Source organism: Medicago truncatula, chromosome 6 (assembly GCF_003473485.1).
Source record: "Medicago truncatula cultivar Jemalong A17 chromosome 6, MtrunA17r5.0-ANR, whole genome shotgun sequence".
NCBI classification, from domain to species: Eukaryota; Viridiplantae; Streptophyta; class Magnoliopsida; order Fabales; family Fabaceae; genus Medicago; species Medicago truncatula.
Genome location: NC_053047.1, coordinates 681,574 through 687,573, shown reverse-complemented (window position 1 = coordinate 687,573; position 6,000 = coordinate 681,574).

Below are 6,000 nucleotides of genomic sequence, written 5' to 3'. Positions count from 1 at the left end.
ATGAGGTTAACAGAAGGACCAATGACAAAAGTTTTACAAAGTGTAGAGATCAATGTAAACAAAAAAAATACAGGAATTAATGCCAAAATATGATCAAAGTGCAGGGAAGAAACACGCTTTTAAGCGTAAAATAAATGTTACATTAGTATTTTAAAGTAACAATTATTTTGAGACAAAAAAAAATGCTAAAAATATAATTATTTTAAGATTGAGGGAGTAGAGTAGTAGCCAAATATTTAAGTTAAACACTAGTAGTAAGAAGGAAAATAAATGAAAGCAGTTTGCACTCCCTTCAAAAAAATGAAAGCATTATATTCTATTACAATTTACATCTACTCTCATTAATCAATTAATAAATAAACATAAATTATAAAACAAATTTGTTTTTTTTCTTTATCAAATGTAAGACACTAGTATCACCGTAATTTAAAATAAAAATATTTTTATAAGAAGACTTGAACAGTAACGATATACATGCATGCACGTGCGCGCACACGTAGAAAATATATATATATATATATATATATATATATATATATATATATATATATATATATATATATATATCAAGTGAGCTCATGATCACGAGGATAGAAATATTGATCCCATCAACTCTCTCCTTTTGAGTCATGGTTAAATCTTTTGTCCAAATCGAACATGGGGGGAGACTATGATCATCATGTTTAGTTGCATTAGAATACGAATAAGCTTTGCATCCACGGAGTGAGTGAGTGTGGGAAATCGCTTTGATGCAAGAAAATCTGCACCTCTGATTTTGTGAAGATTCTAGTGTCAAGATTTTTCACTATTATATTTGTTAAGTGGATGGACGTGTCATTGTTGGTGGTTGAACACTGAGATTTTCTAAGACACCCAAATTGTTCTCCATCATCAATACTCAACCTAGGACTAAATCCTGGTAAACACCGACATTGTTTCCACTTATGTCTATTGCAGGTGGTTAAATTACGACAGTAATCATTGAAGTCGCATACATCATAAGGTTTCCACCAAATTTTAACCCTTTAAAATGCCTTGTCCCACTTAAGTAGTTGAATCTCTCCCGACGAGTTCATCAACATTCTTATATTCCTATAATCATCCAGAGATAGGTAGTATACATATTTCGCATGTGAAGAGTTTTTTCCATTGTTCAACAAGTAAATCAGGGGTTTGGGAAGGATTTCACCAGATTCCCAATAAATTTCGGTGTGGTTCCTTATTCTGTATATTTTTCGGTATTCGCTATGAGCTTCCTCAAAGACGAAGTTTCATGTTCATGGGTTGTTATCATTTCTCCAAGAATTCATAGTTTTTTTTTTCAAGTGTCATTCTAGGAAGCAGTGTGTATGTTGGGAGTTTAAAGCTATCCGACAAGCGACCATTGTCATCTCTGAGAACTAAGATTCCTAGAATCTAGGAGCCTCGCAGTTTTTTTTTTTTTTTTTTTTGTAGTAGGTCCTTATAGCTTAGAGGCCCAATAGTTTCTCGATTCATCTAGAATGACAAGATTGCCATCCTCTTATATTTGAAAATAACCACTAGAGTCTAGTAGATGTGAATCACGATTTGCAACCCAAACAAATGTTTGTGGTTCCAATTCGTGATACCATATACCAATTTTATTTAATTTTTTTACAATAAAGGGTTGGCCACCATTGCCAACTGGGAGAGAAAAGAAACCTGATTGAATTTTTTTCCTTTAGAAATAAGGTTAGATGAATTATCTTGTGATATTTTCTCATTGATGCGTAAGACGTCTTTTCCTAAACATAAAAATAATTGAAAAGAAAGACAAAAAAAAGTGGTATTAGAAAATGGTTTTTCATTGTATATGAATATTATTGACTAAATATCAGATATTTTTTTTTTAATTTATATAGGAAAAGTAAAATTTATTAAAATTCTTAAGAGAACAATAACAATAGCAATCAATCTTTACTGGCTAGAACTAGAATAACTTAATTGATATGTAGGTGATGAGATACGTAGTAAGTTTCTGGTGAATGAAATATTTATAGAGTGGAGTTTTTGAATGTCTCAGTGCAGAGAACATTGATTGAGGAGAGAGAGAGAGAGAGAGAGAGAGAGAGAGAGAGAGAGAGAGAGAGAGAGAGAGAGAGAGAGCGTGCGTGTGTGTTCTAACATATTTTATAATTGAATATTTGATTCACAATTCTATTTCAATTATGAGGGGGGAAGCTTATATAGGCTCTGAATCAACCGTTTTTCAGCAAGTTAAGTTAAATCAGAGTTGGTTTGCAAAACGACTTCAACTAACTAAGGTACAATATAGTTTATTCTCTTTATTCTATTTAATTTTCACATAAAGTAGTTTTGTCATCATTACAAATAAACAACTTTCTTTCCTTTCACTTGCTCTCATACCAAACAACAAATAAATCATCTCATTTTCGAGTCGGAATCCTCGCCATCTCCTTCCTTAATAAATGGAGATCTCCATTCCCTTGCTTCTATAATTGACAAGTGTCTTAAAAAGTAAACAATAGTTCATATCGAGTTTTATAAAAATATCAACTATATAATAAACTGTAGGAAATGTTGTGACTTATTTGACATAGATCTATAATAAACTGTAGGAAATATTATTTTAAAGTAACAATTATTTTGAAATAGAAAAAAATGTTAAAAATATGATTATTTTGAGACGGAGAAAGGAGAGTAATAGCCAAATGTTTAAGTTAGACGCTAGTAGTAAAGGGGAAAATAAATTAAAGAAATCTGCTCTTCCTTAAAAAAAAAAATGATAGCAATTTGTTCTACTTCTATTATAATATACAGCTACTCTCATTAATCAATCAATAAATTGACGTAAATTATAATAATTTTGTTTTCTTTCTTTAACAACTGCAGGAAACTAGTATCACCATATTTTAAAATAAAATATTTTTACAAGACTTGAATGGTGACGATACGTACGCACGCACCCATATAAATATATATACTCTGAACATTGTTGAATAGTTGAATAGTTTCAGATTCTCTAACACATTCTCGGACGAGTTCAACTTATATACTCCGAACATTGTTGAATAGTTTCAGATTTCTATAATTCAAACCAGTTTAGAGTTTGGATGATGACTTGCTCAACACGACTAACTCGCCGAAATGGTAGCAAACGAGAGTATAAAGACGAAGCAAATGCTAGCGTGCATAGGGATAAAGCTAGCACAGTTTGTTTGAATAAAAGAGAGTATCCATCAAGAACAATATGATCTCTTTAGAAGGAGTTGTGTTGGTTGAAGAAGGCTTGTACGTGTTAGCAAAACGAAGATACTGCATGATGAAGATTTGTTGAGCTTATTTCAATTATTAATTCTTACGTTGTTTATTTTGGTATAGTACACCCTTCAGTCATTTTTATAAGCAAAAATGTATTTTTAATATTCATTTAATAAATAGTGTAAGTAGTTTATATCATAGATTACATACATCATTTATTAAACGAACTTAAAACGTGGATTTTTGCTTATAATAGTAGTGATCAAAAGGAGTAATTTTGAATTAATTGCTTGTATGAGACACATTTAATGGTTGTGCTTTTAACGAATGCTTTTAATAGTACGATTTTATTTTATTTTTATGTTTTTCTGTTGGTATTTTCAATTTATTTTAAGAAGTTAAACCAACACATCAATATTATCATCGAGGAGAATTAAATCTATGAAATTTAAAAGAATCAATCTCCAAGATCAAATGCCAACACCGCTAGATCAACATAGGCGGTGTTTCCAAATACCCAATCCGTTTCAAAATATAAGCAAAAATGACATTTTAGGTTCATTCAATTAATGATGTATGTGGTCCATAATATGAACTACATACATCATTAATGGAATGAACCTAAAAAATCAATTTTGCTTATATTTAAAAACGGAGGGAGTATTATATGTATTTTAGGATGGTTTTGAGAAAACAATATTTAAAATAAATATATTGGTATTTTTTAGTATTGTTGAGAGTGTGGGAGTGAGATTTACATTACAACATTTGGGAGTGTGTGGAGCGGTTGACTAACTTTGTTTTGCAGGTAGACATGAATAGGTGGGTGTCGAGACTCCACTCGTCACAAATCTATACAGTGCATTCAGCTTACTCTTATTTAACAGCGGTGGACATCAACATCACTGCAGAGTTTAATCAATTTTTATGGCTTAAAGTGGTTCCCTTAAAGGTTAACATTTTTGTTTGGCGTCTCTTTCTGAATAGACTTGCTACAAAGGACAACCTTCGCAAGAGGAATGTACTTGAGGCTACAAATGTTTCTTGTGCGGTAAGGAGGAGGAAAGGGACTATTTGTTTTTTCAATGTGACTATTATGGTCGACTATTATGGTCGGCTATGACTCTTGATATCAAATTGGCTTGGTTTTTAACGGTGTTTCACGGCAATTTAAATACACATGCTAATCAGTTTTGTGCTCTTGGAGGTTTCTCAAAGAATTATATGAAAGCTTTTACTATTATTTGGATTTCGGTCTTATTTGTTATATGGAAAGATCGCAACAGGAGGATTTTCCAAAACCATATGGATCATTTTGAAGCTCTTCTTGAAAGCGTTAACTTCAAAGATATTGGTGGTTGAAAGCAAACTTCATCACGTTCGCTTTTGACTATCCCTTTTGGAGATAAAATCTACTATGTTGTTTACAGACTGTCTTGTAATGTCTGTTTTTGTTTTTGATTTATGGTTGTTTTAGCCTTACTGTATTGTAATTAACTCTTTTCAGCTCCCTTCGGCACACCTTATGCTTAAGGGACTGATTGTTTCTTTAATATATTTCATTTAGTTTCTTCATTAAAAAAAAAACTGTAGAGGGTGTAGGCAGTAATAGTCAAATTAAAGTTAACATTTTTGCAACATTGAAATGAATGGACTTATACATGACCAAATTGATAGACCAATATAACTTGAGATTTTACTTGGTACCCCCCAAATTTTTTCTTAAATCAAAACATCACCCTCATAAATTTTTTACAATTAATATCTAAAATAAATAAATATATTCCTGAAATCTTTAAAACTAAATATATCTAAAATTCCAGATTTTCAAATCCACACTTCAAAAACAATGGATAAACTAAAATAAAATTTTAAGAAAATAACTAGTTAGCTTTCCAAGGGACCAATGTGCTTAAATGCATTTGGTTTCACATAATTCATATCAAACAAGGCCTACAATAAAAACGTTGAAATGAAAGATTAGAAAAAAAAATGTTATTTTTTGTCACTATCACATACTGGATCCTCTAAAAAAATATATCTCGTATTTCTCAATTGTCGTACATCTTCCCATTAAAGGGAAAAATGTGAGATATGTTATTAATATAAAAAATTGAATGTAAAAAAACTTTAATGTATAAATTTGAGAAACTTGAGATGATCCATTCCTGTAACAAGGTCCTTTATTGTTTCATATTTACATATTAGACATCTAAATTAAGTGTAATGTATCATCGAGGATACTTTGATTGACCGACCTAGTAAAGAATCATTCCCATCTTAATAAGATCCTATAGGGTATGTTTGGATGGGGGGTTTACGAGGAGAAGGAAGAGGAGAGTTTATTTTTCTTTTTTAAACTACAGACTATACAACATGTTTTATAAAAAATAAAAAAAATTAAGTGTGGTTGAAGTATTATATCATCATTTATCATGTTAATATGTTAAAATTTTTAAAAGACATTTCATAATATTCATAATTTAAAAATGAAAAATGAACCCTCCCCTCACTTCCCCTCCTAAACCCTCATCCAAACACACCCTTATTGTTTCATATTTAACATTAGACATCTAAATCTAGTGTAAAGTATAATCAAGGATACTCTATCAGAGTGTCTGACCTAGTAAAAAAACGTGCATGAATGTACAACATTTTGAATGGAGGTTGGGTAGCTCAATTAATTTCATCTAAAATTTAATGAAACGGAGGTCATAAGTTTTAAACTAGGACAAATGAATAGATATTAATCGAACA